General features: G+C 52.9%; 1 protein-coding gene across 1 annotated transcript in view; it reads right to left on the minus strand.

The window, feature by feature from the left end:
• Positions 1–17,357, minus strand: part of LOC311308557 (CD82 antigen-like) — a 62,414-nt gene that overhangs the window by 7,009 nt on the left and 38,048 nt on the right. The gene's annotated exons all lie outside the window — the stretch shown is intronic.

Consider the following 17,357-nt stretch of genomic DNA (forward strand, 5'->3'; position numbering starts at 1 on the left):
GTGTGTGTGTGTGTGTGTGTGTGTGTGTGTGTGTGTGTGCATATGTATAATAGACTGAAATAACACAGACACACGGGCACACACACATGTACACACATTATGGTGTGTGCATGAACCTTTAGTCCTCTCATGTGAGGCGTAGCGGGGGGGACCAGCCTGTGAGGCGTAGGGGGGGGGGGGGGGGGGACCAGCCTGTGAGGCGTAGGGGGGTGGACCAGCCTGTGAGGCGTAGGGGGGTGGACCAGCATGTGAGGCGTAGGGGGGTGGACCAGCATGTGAGGCGTAGGGGGGTGGACCAGCATGTGAGGCATAGGGGGGTGGACCAGCCTGTGAGGTGTAGCGGGGAGGACCAGCCTGTGAGGCGTAGCGGGGAGGACCAGCCTGTGAGGTGTAGCGGGAGGGACCAGCCTGTTCCATGTCTCTCTCTCTCTCTCTGAGCGCTAACGTCCTCCATGTCTCTCTCTCTCTCTCTCTCTCTCTCTGAGCGCTAACGTCCTCCATGTCTCTCTCTCTCTCTCTCTCTCTCTCTGAGCGCTAACGTCCTCCATGTCTCTCTCTCTCTCTCTGAGCGCTAACGTCCTCCATGTCTCTCTCTCTCTCTCTCTCTGAGCGCTAACGTCCTCCATGTCTCTCTCTCTCTCTCTGAGCGCTAACGTCCTCCATGTCTCTCTCTCTCTCTCTGAGCGCTAACGTCCTCCATGTCTCTCTCTCTCTCTCTCTCTCTCTGAGCGCTAACGTCCTCCATGTCTCTCTCTCTCTCTCTGAGCGCTAACGTCCTCCATGTCTCTCTCTCTCTCTGAGCGCTAACGTCCTCTCTCTCTCTCTCTCTCTCTCTCTCTCTCTCTGAGCGCTAACGTCCTCCATGTCTCTCTCTCTCTCTGAGCGCTAACGTCCTCCATGTCTCTCTCTCTCTCTCTCTCCCTGAGCGCTAACGTCCTCCATGTCTCTCTCTCTCTCTCTCTCTCTGAGCGCTAACGTCCTCCATGTCTCTCTCTCTCTCTCTCTCTGAGCGCTAACGTCCTCCATGTCTCTCTCTCTCTCTCTGAGCGCTAACGTCCTCCATGTCTCTCTCTCTCTCTCTCTGAGCGCTAACGTCCTCCATGTCTCTCTCTCTCTCTGAGCGCTAACGTCCTCCATGTCTCTCTCTCTCTCTGAGCGCTAACGTCCTCCATGTCTCTCTCTCTCTGAGCGCTAATGTCCTCCATGTCTCTCTCTCTCTCTCTGAGCGCTAACGTCCTCCATGTCTCTCTCTCTCTCTCTCTCTCTCTCTGAGCGCTAACGTCCTCCATGTCTCTCTCTCTCTCTCTCTCTCTCTGAGCGCTAACGTCCTCCATGTCTCTCTCTTTCTCTCTCTGAGCGCTAACGTCCTCCATGTCTCTCTCTCTCTCTCTCTCTCTCTCTCTCTGAGCGCTAACGTCCTCCATGTCTCTCTCTCTCTCTCTCTCTCTCTGAGCGCTAACGTCCTCCATGTCTCTCTCTCTCTCTGAGCGCTAACGTCCTCCATGTCTCTCTCTCTCTCTGAGCGCTAACGTCCTCCATGTCTCTCTCTCTCTCTCTCTCTCTCTGAGCGCTAACGTCCTCCATGTCTCTCTCTCTCTCTCTCTCTCTCTCTCTCTCTGAGCGCTAACGTCCTCCATGTCTCTCTCTCTCTCTCTCTCTGAGCGCTAACGTCCTCCATGTCTCTCTCTCTCTCTCTCTCTCTGAGCGCTAACGTCCTCCATGTCTCTCTCTCTCTCTCTCTGAGCGCTAACGTCCTCCATGTCTCTCTCTCTCTCTCTCTCTCTCTGAGCGCTAACGTCCTCCATGTCTCTCTCTCTCTCTCTCTGAGCGCTAACGTCCTCCATGTCTCTCTCTCTCTCTGAGCGCTAATGTCCTCCATGTCTCTCTCTCTCTCTCTCTCTGAGGGCTAACGTCCTCCATGTCTCTCTCTCTCTCTCTCTCTGAGCGCTAACGTCCTCCATGTCTCTCTCTCTCTCTCTCTCTCTGAGCGCTAACGTCCTCCATGTCTCTCTCTCTCTCTCTCTGAGCGCTAACGTCCTCCATGTCTCTCTGTCTCTCTCTCTCTGAGCGCTAACGTCCTCCATGTCTCTCTCTCTCTCTGAGCGCTAACGTCCTCCATGTCTCTCTCTCTCTCTCTCTGAGCGCTAACGTCCTCCATGTCTCTCTCTCTCTCTCTGAGCGCTAACGTCCTCCATGTCTCTCTCTCTCTCTCTCTCTCTCTCTCTGAGCGCTAACGTCCTCCATGTCTCTCTCTCTCTCTGAGCGCTAACGTCCTCCATGTCTCTCTCTCTCTCCCTCTCTCTCTGAGCGCTAACGTCCTCCATGTCTCTCTCTCTCTGAGCGCTAACGTCCTCCATGTCTCTCTCTCTCTCTCTCTCTGAGCGCTAACGTCCTCCATGTCTCTCTCTCTCTCTCTCTCTGAGCGCTAACGTCCTCCATGTCTCTCTCTCTCTCTCTCTCTGAGCGCTAACGTCCTCCATGTCTCTCTCTCTCTCTCTCTCTGAGCGCTAACGTCCTCCATGTCTCTCTGTCTCTCTCTGAGCGCTAACGTCCTCCATGTCTCTCTCTCTCTGAGCACTAACGTCCTCCATGTCTCTCTCTCTCTCTCTCTCTGAGCGCTAACGTCCTCCATGTCTCTCTCTCTCTCTCTCTCTGAGCGCTAACGTCCTCCATGTCTCTCTCTCTCTCTCTCTGAGCGCTAACGTCCTCCATGTCTCTCTCTCTCTCTCTCTGAGCGCTAACGTCCTCCATGTCTCTCTCTCTCTCTCTCTCTGAGCGCTAACGTCCTCCATGTCTCTCTCTCTCTCTGTCTCTCTGAGCGCTAACGTCCTCCATGTCTCTCTCTCTCTCTGAGCGCTAACGTCCTCCATGTCTCTCTCGCTCTCTCTCTCTCTCTCTGAGCGCTAACGTCCTCCATGTCTCTCTCTATCTCTGAGCGCTAACGTCCTCCATGTCCCTCTCTCTCTCTCTCTCTCTGAGCGCTAACGTCCTCCATGTCTCTCTCTCTCTCTCTCTCTCTGAGCGCTAACGTCCTCCATGTCTCTCTCTCTCTCTGAGCGCTAACGTCCTCCATGTCTCTCTCTCTCTCTCTCTCTCTCTCTGAGCGCTAACGTCCTCCATGTCTCTCTCTCTCTCTCTCTCTCTCTGAGCGCTAACGTCCTCCATGTCTCTCTCTCTCTCTCTCTCTCTGAGCGCTAACGTCCTCCATGTCTCTCTCTCTCTCTCTCTGAGCGCTAACGTCCTCCATGTCTCTCTCTCTCTCTGAGCGCTAACGTCCTCCATGTCTCTCTCTCTCTGAGCGCTAACGTCCTCCATGTCTCTCTCTCTCTCTCTCTGAGCGCTAACGTCCTCCATGTCTCTCTCTCTCTCTGAGCGCTAACGTCCTCCATGTCTCTCTCTCTCTCCCTCTCTCTCTGAACGCTAACGTCCTCCATGTCTCTCTCTCTCTGAGCGCTAACGTCCTCCATGTCTCTCTCTCTCTCTCTCTCTCTCTCTGAGCGCTAACGTCCTCCATGTCTCTCTCTCTCTCTCTCTCTGAGCGCTAACGTCCTCCATGTCTCTCTCTCTCTCTCTCTCTCTGAGCGCTAACGTCCTCCATGTCTCTCTCTCTCTCTCTCTCTGAGCGCTAACGTCCTCCATGTCTCTCTCTCTCTCTCTCTGAGCGCTAACGTCCTCCATGTCTCTCTCTCTCTCTCTCTCTCTCTGAGCGCTAACGTCCTCCATGTCTCTCTCTCTCTCTCTGAGCGCTAACGTCCTCCATGTCTCTCTCTCTCTCTGAGCGCTAACGTCCTCCATGTCTCTCTCTCTCTCTGAGCGCTAACGTCCTCCATGTCTCTCTCTCTCTCTCTCTCTCTGAGCGCTAACGTCCTCCATGTCTCTCTCTCTCTCTCTCTGAGCGCTAACGTCCTCCATGTCTCTCTCTCTCTCTCTCTCTCTGAGCGCTAACGTCCTCCATGTCTCTCTCTCTCTCTCTGAGCGCTAACGTCCTCCATGTCTCTCTCTCTCTCTGAGCGCTAACGTCCTCCATGTCTCTCTCTCTCTCTGAGCGCTAACGTCCTCCATGTCTCTCTCTCTCTCTCTCTCTCTGAGCGCTAACGTCCTCCATGTCTCTCTCTCTCTCTCTCTGAGCGCTAACGTCCTCCATGTCTCTCTCTCTCTCTCTCTCTCTGAGCGCTAACGTCCTCCATGTCTCTCTCTCTCTCTCTCTCTCTCTCTGAGCGCTAACGTCCTCCATGTCTCTCTCTCTCTCTCTCTCTCTCTGAGCGCTAACGTCCTCCATGTCTCTCTCTTTCTCTCTCTGAGCGCTAACGTCCTCCATGTCTCTCTCTCTCTCTCTCTCTCTCTCTCTCTCTGAGCGCTAACGTCCTCCATGTCTCTCTCTCTCTCTCTCTCTCTGAGCGCTAACGTCCTCCATGTCTCTCTCTCTCTCTGAGCGCTAACGTCCTCCATGTCTCTCTCTCTCTCTGAGCGCTAACGTCCTCCATGTCTCTCTCTCTCTCTCTCTCTGAGCGCTAACGTCCTCCATGTCTCTCTCTCTCTCTGAGCGCTAATGTCCTCCATGTCTCTCTCTCTCTCTCTCTCTGAGGGCTAACGTCCTCCATGTCTCTCTCTCTCTCTCTCTCTGAGCGCTAACGTCCTCCATGTCTCTCTCTCTCTCTCTCTCTGAGCGCTAACGTCCTCCATGTCTCTCTCTCTCTCTCTGAGCGCTAACGTCCTCCATGTCTCTCTGTCTCTCTCTCTCTGAGCGCTAACGTCCTCCATGTCTCTCTCTCTCTCTGAGCGCTAACGTCCTCCATGTCTCTCTCTCTCTCTCTCTGAGCGCTAACGTCCTCCATGTCTCTCTCTCTCTCTCTGAGCGCTAACGTCCTCCATGTCTCTCTCTCTCTCTCTCTCTCTCTCTCTGAGCGCTAACGTCCTCCATGTCTCTCTCTCTCTCTGAGCGCTAACGTCCTCCATGTCTCTCTCTCTCTCCCTCTCTCTCTGAGCGCTAACGTCCTCCATGTCTCTCTCTCTCTGAGCGCTAACGTCCTCCATGTCTCTCTCTCTCTCTCTCTCTCTGAGCGCTAACGTCCTCCATGTCTCTCTCTCTCTCTGAGCGCTAACGTCCTCCATGTCTCTCTCTCTCTCTCTCTCTGAGCGCTAACGTCCTCCATGTCTCTCTGTCTCTCTCTGAGCGCTAACGTCCTCCATGTCTCTCTCTCTCTGAGCACTAACGTCCTCCATGTCTCTCTCTCTCTCTCTCTCTCTGAGCGCTAACGTCCTCCATGTCTCTCTCTCTCTCTCTCTCTGAGCGCTAACGTCCTCCATGTCTCTCTCTCTCTCTCTCTGAGCGCTAACGTCCTCCATGTCTCTCTCTCTCTCTCTCTGAGCGCTAACGTCCTCCATGTCTCTCTCTCTCTCTCTCTCTGAGCGCTAACGTCCTCCATGTCTCTCTCTCTCTCTGTCTCTCTGAGCGCTAACGTCCTCCATGTCTCTCTCTCTCTCTGAGCGCTAACGTCCTCCATGTCTCTCTCGCTCTCTCTCTCTCTCTCTGAGCGCTAACGTCCTCCATGTCTCTCTCTATCTCTGAGCGCTAACGTCCTCCATGTCCCTCTCTCTCTCTCTCTCTCTGAGCGCTAACGTCCTCCATGTCTCTCTCTCTCTCTCTCTCTCTGAGCGCTAACGTCCTCCATGTCTCTCTCTCTCTCTGAGCGCTAACGTCCTCCATGTCTCTCTCTCTCTCTCTCTCTCTCTCTCTGAGCGCTAACGTCCTCCATGTCTCTCTCTCTCTCTCTCTCTCTCTCTGAGCGCTAACGTCCTCCATGTCTCTCTCTCTCTCTCTCTCTCTGAGCGCTAACGTCCTCCATGTCTCTCTCTCTCTCTCTCTGAGCGCTAACGTCCTCCATGTCTCTCTCTCTCTCTGAGCGCTAACGTCCTCCATGTCTCTCTCTCTCTGAGCGCTAACGTCCTCCATGTCTCTCTCTCTCTCTCTCTGAGCGCTAACGTCCTCCATGTCTCTCTCTCTCTCTGAGCGCTAACGTCCTCCATGTCTCTCTCTCTCTCTCTCTCTCTCTCTGAGCGCTAACGTCCTCCATGTCTCTCTCTCTCTCTCTCTCTGAGCGCTAACGTCCTCCATGTCTCTCTCTCTCTCTCTCTCTCTGAGCGCTAACGTCCTCCATGTCTCTCTCTCTCTCTCTCTCTGAGCGCTAACGTCCTCCATGTCTCTCTCTCTCTCTCTCTGAGCGCTAACGTCCTCCATGTCTCTCTCTCTCTCTCTCTCTCTCTGAGCGCTAACGTCCTCCATGTCTCTCTCTCTCTCTCTGAGCGCTAACGTCCTCCATGTCTCTCTCTCTCTCTGAGCGCTAACGTCCTCCATGTCTCTCTCTCTCTCTGAGCGCTAACGTCCTCCATGTCTCTCTCTCTCTCTCTCTCTCTGAGCGCTAACGTCCTCCATGTCTCTCTCTCTCTCTCTCTGAGCGCTAACGTCCTCCATGTCTGATATCTGTTGTTCCACCTCTCCAAGTCTTGTTCTCCGCCAAATCTTTGAGCTCCTTCGACGTCTCCTTTATTGAGGCGACATCCACCACTACCACCAGCAGATCTCATCTTCATGAGACATGTCGTCGTCTCTCCTTCCCATGTTTGGACTGTCCACTACCAGCTCCCCCGACGGGGATGCACTCTTGGGCGGTGGATCTTCTTCCGAAGCTGGCCTGTTTCTCATTCCCACGCCTTTGAAAAAGTTAGCTGTTGCACGCCCTTTCACTGGAGAGTCGCAAATAATCGGTTGAATATTAATGTCAAAGCATTACTGTAGTAAAAGGCTCTAATTGTTTATCTAAAAGCAAAGTGTATTAAAATATTGATTCTGAATTGATGGGTGTTCGGAGCTCTTCTAGTGTGCAGCCTTCTTCGTCGGTAGGGCTGGGACGATTGGGCGACGTTGTCGACGTCATCGATTATGCAAATTAGTAAACGCGAAATTTATGCGTCGATGACGTCGGTTCTAATGTGAGTTCAAAAGTACACGATGCTAACTGTATAGTTTGCATCGCAGGGTCCTTTTGGGCTTGTCTTGGCTGTCTAGGTCGTGCCTTTTTCTCCACTTCTCTCTCTCTCTCTCTCTCTCTCTGAGCGCTAACGTCCTCCATGTCTCTCTCTCTCTCTCTGAGCGCTAACGTCCTCCATGTCTCACTCTCTCTCTCTCTCTGAGCGCTAACGTCCTCCATGTCTCTCTCTCTCTCTCTCTCTCTGAGCGCTAACGTCCTCCATGTCTCTCTCTCTCTCTCTCTGAGCGCTAACGTCCTCCATGTCTCTCTCTCTCTCTCTGAGCGCTAACGTCCTCCATGTCTCTCTCTCTCTCTCTCTCTCTCTCTCTGAGCGCTAACGTCCTCCATGTCTCTCTCTCTCTATCTCTGAGCGCTAACGTCCTCCATGTCTCTCTCTCTCTCTCTCTGAGCGCTAACGTCCTCCATGTCTCTCTCTCTCTCTCTCTCTCTCTCTCTGAGCGCTAACGTCCTCCATGTCTCTCTCTCTCTCTCTGAGCGCTAACGTCCTCCATGTATCTCTCTCTCTCTCTCTCTCTCTCTCTGAGCGCTAACGTCCTCCATGTCTCTCTCTCTCTCTCTCTGAGCGCTAACGTCCTCCATGTCTCTTTCTCTCTCTGAGCGCTAACGTCCTCCATGTCTCTCTCTCTCTCTCTGAGCGCTAATGTCCTCCATGTCTCTCTCTCTCTGAGCGCTAACGTCCTCCATGTCTCTCTCTCTCTCTCTCTCTGAGCGCTAACGTCCTCCATGACTCTCTCTCTCTCTCTCTCTGAGCGCTAACGTCCTCCATGTCTCTCTCTCTCTCTCTCTCTCTCTCTCTGAGCGCTAACGTCCTCCATGTCTCTCTCTCTCTCTCTCTCTCTCTGAGCGCTAACGTCCTCCATGTCTCTCTCTCTCTCTGAGCGCTAACGTCCTCCATGTCTCTCTCTCTCTCTCTCTCTGAGCGCTAACGTCCTCCATGTCTCTCTCTCTCTCTCTCTCTCTGAGCGCTAACGTCCTCCATGTCTCTCTCTCTCTCTCTGAGCGCTAACGTCCTCCATGTCTCTCTCTCTCTCTCTCTCTGAGCGCTAACGTCCTCCATGTCTCTCTCTCTCTCTCTCTCTGAGCGCTAACGTCCTCCATGTCTCTCTGTCTCTCTCTGAGCGCTAACGTCCTCCATGTCTCTCTCTCTCTCTCTCTCTGAGCGCTAACGTCCTCCATGTCTCTCTCTCTCTCTCTCTCTGAGCGCTAACGTCCTCCATGTCTCTCTCTCTCTCTCTCTGAGCGCTAACGTCCTCCATGTCTCTCTCTCTCTCTCTCTCTGAGCGCTAACGTCCTCCATGTCTCTCTCTCTCTCTGAGCGCTAACGTCCTCCATGTCTCTCTCTCTCTCTCTCTCTGAGCGCTAACGTCCTCCATGTCTCTCTCTCTCTCTCTGAGCGCTAACGTCCTCCATGTCTCTCTCTCTCTCTCTCTGAGCGCTAACGTCCTCCATGTCTCTCTCTCTCTCTCTCTCTGAGCGCTAACGTCCTCCATGTCTCTCTCTCTCTCTCTCTGAGCGCTAACGTCCTCCATGTCTCTCTCTCTCTCTGAGCGCTAACGTCCTCCATGTCTCTCTCTCTCTCTGAGCGCTAACGTCCTCCATGTCTCTCTCTCTCTCTCTCTCTCTGAGCGCTAACGTCCTCCATGTCTCTCTCTCTCTCTCTCTGAGCGCTAACGTCCTCCATGTCTCTCTCTCTCTCTCTCTCTCTCTCTGAGCGCTAACGTCCTCCATGTCTCTCTCTCTCTCTCTCTCTCTCTCTCTGAGCGCTAACATCCTCCATGTCTCTCTCTCTCTCTCTGAGCGCTAACGTCCTCCATGTCTCTCTCTCTCTCTCTCTCTCTCTGAGCGCTAACGTCCTCCATGTCTCTCTCTCTCTCTCTCTCTGAGCGCTAACGTCCTCCATGTCTTTCTCTCTCTCTCTCTGAGCGCTAACGTCCTCCATGTCTCTCTCTCTCTCTCTGAGCGCTAACGTCCTCCATGTCTCTCTCTCTCTCTCTGAGCGCTAACGTCCTCCATGTCTCTCTCTCTCTCTGAGCGCTAACGTCCTCCATGTCTCTCTCTCTCTCTCTCTCTCTGAGCGCTAACGTCCTCCATGACTCTCGCTCTCTCTCTCTCTGAGCGCTAACGTCCTCCATGTCTCTCTCTCTCTCTCTCTCTCTCTCTGAGCGCTAACGTCCTCCATGTCTCTCTCTCTCTCTCTCTCTCTCTGAGCGCTAACGTCCTCCATGTCTCTCTCTCTCTCTGAGCGCTAACGTCCTCCATGTCTCTCTCTCTCTCTCTCTCTCTCTCTGAGCGCTAACGTCCTCCATTTCTCTCTCTCTCTCTCTCTGAGCGCTAACGTCCTCCATGTCTCTCTCTCTCTCTCTCTGAGCGCTAACGTCCTCCATGTCTCTCTCTCTCTCTGAGCGCTAACGTCCTCCATGTCTCTCTCTCTCTCTGAGCGCTAACGTCCTCCATGTCTCTCTCTCTCTCTCTCTCTGAGCGCTAACGTCCTCCATGTCTCTCTCTCTCTCTCTGAGCGCTAACGTCCTCCATGTCTCTCTCTCTCTCTCTCTGAGCGCTAACGTCCTCCATGTCTCTCTCTCTCTCTCTCTCTGAGCGCTAACGTCCTCCATGTCTCTCTCTCTCTCTGAGCGCTAACGTCCTCCATGTCTCTCTCTCTCTCTCTCTGAGCGCTAACGTCCTCCATGTCTCTCTCTCTCTCTCTCTGAGCGCTAACGTCCTCCATGTCTCTCTCTCTCTGAGCGCTAACGTCCTCCATGTCTCTCTCTCTCTCTCTCTCTCTCTGAGCGCTAACGTCCTCCATGTCTCTCTCTCTCTCTCTCTCTGAGCGCTAACGTCCTCCATGTCTCTCTCTCTCTCTCTCTCTCTGAGCGCTAACGTCCTCCATGTCTCTCTCTCTCTGAGCGCTAACGTCCTCCATGTCTCTCTCTCTCTCTCTCTGAGCGCTAACGTCCTCCATGTCTCTCTCTCTCTCTCTCTCTCTCTGAGCGCTAACGTCCTCCATGTCTCTCTCTCTCTCTCTGAGCGCTAACGTCCTCCATGTCTCTCTCTCTCTCTCTGAGCGCTAACGTCCTCCATGTCTCTCTCTCTCTCTCTCTCTGAGCGCTAACGTCCTCCATGTCTCTCTCTCTCGCTCTCTCTCTCTCTCTCTCTGAGCGCTAACGTCCTCCATGTCTCTCTCTTTCTCTCTCTCTGAGCGCTAACGTCCTCCATGTCTCTCTCTCTCTCTCTCTCTGAGCGCTAACGTCCTCCATGTCTCTCTCTCTCTCTGAGCGCTAACGTCCTCCATGTCTCTCTCTCTCTCTCTCTGAGCGCTAACGTCCTCCATGTCTCTCTCTCTCTCTCTCTCTCTCTTTCTCTGAGCGCTAACGTCCTCCATGTCTCTCTCTCTCTCTCTCTCTCTCTGAGCGCTAATGTCCTCCATGTCTCTCTCTCTCTCTCTCTCTGAGCGCTAACGTCCTCCATGTCTCTCTCTCTCTCTGAGCGCTAACGTCCTCCATGTCTCTCTCTCTCTCTCTCTGAGCGCTAACGTCCTCCATGTCTCTCTCTCTCTCTCTCTCTCTTTCTCTGAGCGCTAACGTCCTCCATGTCTCTCTCTCTCTCTCTCTCTGAGCGCTAACGTCCTCCATGTCTCTCTCTCTCTCTCTCTGAGCGCTAACGTCCTCCATGTCTCTCTCTCTCTCTCTCTCTCTCTGAGCGCTAACGTCCTCCATGTCTCTCTCTCTCTCTGAGCGCTAACGTCCTCCATGTCTCTCTCTCTCTCTCTCTCTCTGAGCGCTAACGTCCTCCATGTCTCTCTCTCTCTCTCTCTGAGCGCTAACGTCCTCCATGTCTCTCTCTCTCTCTCTCTCTGAGCGCTAACGTCCTCCATGTCTCTCTCTCTCTCTCTGAGCGCTAACGTCCTCCATGTCTCTCTCTCTCTCTCTCTGAGCGCTAACGTCCTCCATGTCTCTCTCTCTCTCTGAGCGCTAACGTCCTCCATGTCTCTCTCTCTCTCTCTCTCTCTCTGAGCGCTAACGTCCTCCATGTCTCTCTCTCTCTGAGCGCTAACGTCCTCCATGTCTCTCTCTCTCTCTCTCTCTGAGCGCTAACGTCCTCCATGTCTCTCTCTCTCTGAGCGCTAACGTCCTCCATGTCTCTCTCTCTCTCTCTCTCTCTGAGCGCTAACGTCCTCCATGTCTCTCTCTCTCTGAGCGCTAACGTCCTCCATGTCTCTCTCTCTCTCTCTCTCTGAGCGCTAACGTCCTCCATGTCTCTCTCTCTCTGAGCGCTAACGTCCTCCATTTCTCTCTCTCTCTCTCTCTCTCTCTCTGAGCGCTAACGTCCTCCATGTCTCTCTCTCTCTCTCTCTGAGCGCTAACGTCCTCCATGTCTCTCTCTCTCTGAGCGCTAACGTCCTCCATGTCTCTCTCTCTCTCTCTCTGAGCGCTAACGTCCTCCATGTCTCTCTCTCTCTGAGCGCTAACGTCCTCCATGTCTCTCTCTCTCTCTCTGAGCGCTAACGTCCTCCATGTCTCTCTCTCTCTCTCTCTCTCTCTGAGCGCTAACGTCCTCCATGTCTCTCTCTCTCTCTGAGCGCTAACGTCCTCCATGTCTCTCTCTCTCTCTCTCTCTGAGCGCTAACGTCCTCCATGTCTCTCTCTCTCTCTCTCTGAGCGCTAACGTCCTCCATGTCTCTCTCTCTCTCTCTCTCTGAGCGCTAACGTCCTCCATGTCTCTCTCTCTCTCTCTGAGCGCTAACGTCCTCCATGTCTCTCTCTCTCTCTCTCTGAGCGCTAACGTCCTCCATGTCTCTCTCTCTCTCTGAGCGCTAACGTCCTCCATGTCTCTCTCTCTCTCTCTCTCTCTGAGCGCTAACGTCCTCCATGTCTCTCTCTCTCTGAGCGCTAACGTCCTCCATGTCTCTCTCTCTCTCTCTCTCTCTTTCTCTGAGCGCTAACGTCCTCCATGTCTCTCTCTCTCTCTCTCTCTGAGCGCTAACGTCCTCCATGTCTCTCTCTCTCTCTCTCTCTCTGAGCGCTAACGTCCTCCATGTCTCTCTCTCTCTCCCTCTCTCTCTGAGCGCTAACGTCCTCCATGTCTCTCTCTCTCTCTCTCTCTCTCTGAGCGCTAACGTCCTCCATGTCTCTCTCTCTCTCTCTCTCTGAGCGCTAACGTCCTCCATGTCTCTCTCTCTCTCTCTCTCTGAGCGCTAACGTCCTCCATGTCTCTCTCTCTCTCTCTCTGAGCGCTAACGTCCTCCATGTCTCTCTCTCTCTCTGAGCGCTAACGTCCTCCATGTCTCTCTCTCTCTCTGAGCGCTAACGTCCTCCATGTCTCTCTCTCTCTCTCTCTGAGCGCTAACGTCCTCCATGTCTCTCTCTCTCTCTCTCTCTCTCTCTGAGCGCTAACGTCCTCCATGTCTCTCTCTCTCTCTCTGAGCGCTAACGTCCTCCATGTCTCTCTCTCTCTCTCTCTGAGCGCTAACGTCCTCCATGTCTCTCTCTCTCTCTCTCTCTCTCTCTGAGCGCTAACGTCCTCCATGTCTCTCTCTCTCTCTCTCTCTCTCTCTGAGCGCTAACGTCCTCCATGTCTCTCTCTCTCTCTCTCTCTCTCTGAGCGCTAACGTCCTCCATGTCTCTCTCTCTCTCTCTCTCTCTCTGAGCGCTAACGTCCTCCATGTCTCTCTCTCTCTCTCTCTGAGCGCTAACGTCCTCCATGTCTCTCTCTCTCTCTCTGAGCGCTAACGTCCTCCATGTCTCTCTCTCTCTCTCTCTCTCTCTCTCTCTCTGAGCGCTAACGTCCTCCATGTCTCTCTCTCTCTCTCTCTCTGAGCGCTAACGTCCTCCATGTCTCTCTCTCTCTCTGAGCGCTAACGTCCTCCATGTCTCTCTCTCTCTCTCTCTCTCTTTCTCTGAGCGCTAACGTCCTCCATGTCTCTCTCTCTCTCTCTCTCTGAGCGCTAACGTCCTCCATGTCTCTCTCTCTCTCTCTCTCTCTGAGCGCTAACGTCCTCCATGTCTCTCTCTCTCTCCCTCTCTCTCTGAGCGCTAACGTCCTCCATGTCTCTCTCTCTCTCTCTCTCTCTCTGAGCGCTAACGTCCTCCATGTCTCTCTCTCTCTCTCTCTCTGAGCGCTAACGTCCTCCATGTCTCTCTCTCTCTCTCTCTCTGAGCGCTAACGTCCTCCATGTCTCTCTCTCTCTCTCTCTGAGCGCTAACGTCCTCCATGTCTCTCTCTCTCTCTGAGCGCTAACGTCCTCCATGTCTCTCTCTCTCTCTGAGCGCTAACGTCCTCCATGTCTCTCTCTCTCTCTCTCTGAGCGCTAACGTCCTCCATGTCTCTCTCTCTCTCTCTCTCTCTCTCTGAGCGCTAACGTCCTCCATGTCTCTCTCTCTCTCTCTGAGCGCTAACGTCCTCCATGTCTCTCTCTCTCTCTCTCTGAGCGCTAACGTCCTCCATGTCTCTCTCTCTCTCTCTCTCTCTCTCTGAGCGCTAACGTCCTCCATGTCTCTCTCTCTCTCTCTCTCTCTCTCTGAGCGCTAACGTCCTCCATGTCTCTCTCTCTCTCTCTCTCTCTCTGAGCGCTAACGTCCTCCATGTCTCTCTCTCTCTCTCTCTCTCTCTGAGCGCTAACGTCCTCCATGTCTCTCTCTCTCTCTCTCTGAGCGCTAACGTCCTCCATGTCTCTCTCTCTCTCTCTGAGCGCTAACGTCCTCCATGTCTCTCTCTCTCTCTCTCTCTGAGCGCTAACGTCCTCCATCTCTCTCTCTCTCTCTCTCTCTCTCTCTCTGAGCGCTAACGTCCTCCATGTCTCTCTCTCTCTCTCTCTCTGAGCGCTAACGTCCTCCATGTCTCTCTCTCTCTCTGAGCGCTAACGTCCTCCATGTCTCTCTCTCTCTCTCTCTGAGCGCTAACGTCCTCCATGTCTCTCTCTCTCTCTCTGAGCGCTAACGTCCTCCATGTCTCTCTCTCTCTCTCTTTCTCTGAGCGCTAACGTCCTCCATGTCTCTCTCTCTCTCTCTCTCTCTCTCTGAGCGCTAATGTCCTCCATGTCTCTCTCTCTCTCTCTCTCTGAGCGCTAACGTCCTCCATGTCTCTCTCTCTCTCTGAGCGCTAACGTCCTCCATGTCTCTCTCTCTCTCTCTCTGAGCGCTAACGTCCTCCATGTCTCTCTCTCTCTCTCTCTCTCTTTCTCTGAGCGCTAACGTCCTCCATGTCTCTCTCTCTCTCTCTCTCTGAGCGCTAACGTCCTCCATGTCTCTCTCTCTCTCTCTCTGAGCGCTAACGTCCTCCATGTCTCTCTCTCTCTCTCTCTCTCTGAGCGCTAACGTCCTCCATGTCTCTCTCTCTCTCTCTCTGAGCGCTAACGTCCTCCATGTATCTCTCTCTCTCTCTCTGAGCGCTAACGTCCTCCATGTCTCTCTCTCTCTCTGAGCGCTAACGTCCTCCATGTCTCTCTCTCTCTGAGCGCTAACGTCCTCCATGTCTCTCTCTCTCTCTCTCTGAGCGCTAACGTCCTCCATGTCTCTCTCTCTCTCTGAGCGCTAACGTCCTCCATGTCTCTCTCTCTCTCCCTCTCTCTCTGAGCGCTAACGTCCTCCATGTCTCTCTCTCTCTGAGCGCTAACGTCCTCCATGTCTCTCTCTCTCTCTCTGAGCGCTAACGTCCTCCATGTCTCTCTCTCTCTCTCTCTCTCTCTGAGCGCTAACGTCCTCCATGTCTCTCTCTCTCTCTGAGCGCTAACGTCCTCCATGTCTCTCTCTCTCTCTCTCTCTCTGAGCGCTAACGTCCTCCATGTCTCTCTCTCTCTCTCTCTCTGAGCGCTAACGTCCTCCATGTCTCTCTCTCTCTCTCTCTCTGAGCGCTAACGTCCTCCATGTCTCTCTCTCTCTCTCTCTGAGCGCTAACGTCCTCCATGTCTCTCTCTCTCTCTCTCTCTCTCTCTCTCTGAGCGCTAACGTCCTCCATGTCTGATATCTGTTGTTCCACCTCTCCAAGTCTTGTTCTCCGCCAAATCTTTGAGCTCCTTCGACGTCTCCTTTATTGAGGCGACATCCACCACTACCACCAGCAGATCTCATCTTCATGAGACATGTCGTCGTCTCTCCTTCCCATGTTTGGACTGTCCACTACCAGCTCCCCCGACGGGGATGCACTCTTGGGCGGTGGATCTTTTTCCGAAGCTGGCCTGTTTCTCATTCCCACACCTTTGAAAAAGTTAGTTGTTGCACGCCCTTTCACTGGAGAGTCGCAAATAATCGGTTGAATATTAATGTCCAAGCATTACTGTAGTAAAAGGCTCTAATTGTTTATCTAAAAGCAAAGTGTATTAAAATATTGATTCTGAATTGATGGGTGTTCGGAGCTCTTCTAGTGTGCAGCCTTCTTCGTCGGTAGGGCTGGGACAATTTGGCGACGTTGTCGACGTCATCGATTATGCTAATTAGTAAACGCGAAATTTATGCGTCGATGACGTTGGTACTAATGTGAGTTCAAAAGTACACGATGCTAACTGTATAGTTTGCATCGCAGGGTCCTTTTGGGCTTGTCTTGGCTGTCTAGGTCGTGCCTTTTTCTCCACTTCACCCTCATTTTGTCTGTTCTCAAGTTCTTTTTTCACTGGCGCTCAACACATTAGCTACCTAGTTAGCTAGTGCTACCTGTAAATACACGGGTCGCCACAGTAAATACTGGAGGCAGTATCGCTTCCATTCTGCCGCAACTGTTCATTTAAGACAAAGAAAAAGAAAGTATCAACAAGGAGCAACGTGGTTGTCAACCAGATTGCGAAATAGGTAGGCTACCTAACGTTATTGATGAGCGCTGGTTGTGACAAAACAACTAACGTTAATGCCGAACAGACAGAAAATGAGGGTGAAGACGTGGAGAAAAAGGTGCGACCTAAGGTATCAAAAGTGTGGGAGTACTTCAGTGAAAACAAGAGCGATGCAAACTATGTAAAAACCAGTTGGATATCAGCACCACCACAATGCGGGAGCACTGGAACAGGAAACATACGTAGGTATTTCTTCGGAAGACGGGTGAGTTTAGTTATATGCCTATTGATCTTTCAAATAAAGATAGATTTATCTATCTTATCAAAGGTTGGCCTCCGCCAGGGCTGCGCTTTTGTCACCAATCCTGTTTGTGATTTTCATGGACAGGATATCGAGGCGTAGCCGTGCGGAGGTGGGTCTGCAGTTCGGTGAGCTGGGGATCACGTCGCTGCTATTTGCAGATGATGTGGTCCTGATGGCATCATCTGTCTGCGACCTCCAGCACTCTCTGGATAGGTTCGCAACTGAGTGTAAAGCGGCTGGGATGAGAATAAGCACTTCTAAATCTGAGGCCATGGTTCTCAGCAGGAAACCGGTGGCCTGTCTGCTCTGAGTAGGAAATGAGTCCTTACCCCAAGTGAAGGAGTTCAGGTATCTGGGGGTCTTGTTCACGAGTGAGGGAACCATGGAGAGGGAGTTTGGCCGGAGAATCGGAGCAGCTGGTGCGGTTCTGCAGTCGCTTTACCGCACTGTTGTGACGAAAAGAGAGCTGAGCCAAAAGGCAAAGCTCTCGATCTACCGGTCTATCTTCGTCCCCACCCTCACCTATGGTCATGAAGGATGGGTCATGACCGAAAGTTACGGAACCGAGGCTAAAGGATTCCCAAATGGGAAATGTTTAACATTGAGCGAGTCCGAAAAGTCATGACATTTGGGAATCGATTCCCCAGTGTCAATGGGGCCGGCATTTGGGAATCCCCACTTCGGACCCCTGACACTTCGGACTCAAAATTGGCCGTTTGGGAATCATGGGTGCGCCCTCGCTCCGAGTCCACCGGGGGGCGACTCTGCGCCCCGTTTCTGACTTTGGGTTGGCGCTTGGGGGTGAAGTGGCCTTTTGGAGGTTGCTGACAGATGGGATCCTTTTGACATTTGGGAATCCTTTAACCTTTTCCTTGTCATTTCTATGTACAAATGGGGATCGTTTCAATTCATTTCAATTCCAACTTCTGACATTTGGGAATCATTTGCCAAATGGGTAGCCGATATGATTATTGATCCTATTGAACGTCCAGATGGGAATCTCTCTGACATTCGGGGCTCGGAAAGGTCCTGCCAGATGGGAATCTTTTGACATTTGGGAATCGTTGGCGCCGGCGCCCCGGTTTTGATGTTGACCCCCACCGATCGGGCTGACCTCCGGTCGGGGTGGAGGCCCGCCCTTGGCCGAACGGCGTGCGGAGTTTCGGACCAATCAGAGAGCTCCATTTTCAAAGTTGTCCAATCGGCACGCCGTTCGGTGAGCGTGATCAGGCCCTCGGGGCCTATG

This window comes from Borostomias antarcticus, assembly GCF_949987555.1.
Source record: "Borostomias antarcticus genome assembly, chromosome: 4".
Lineage (NCBI taxonomy): Eukaryota > Metazoa > Chordata > Actinopteri > Stomiiformes > Stomiidae > Borostomias > Borostomias antarcticus.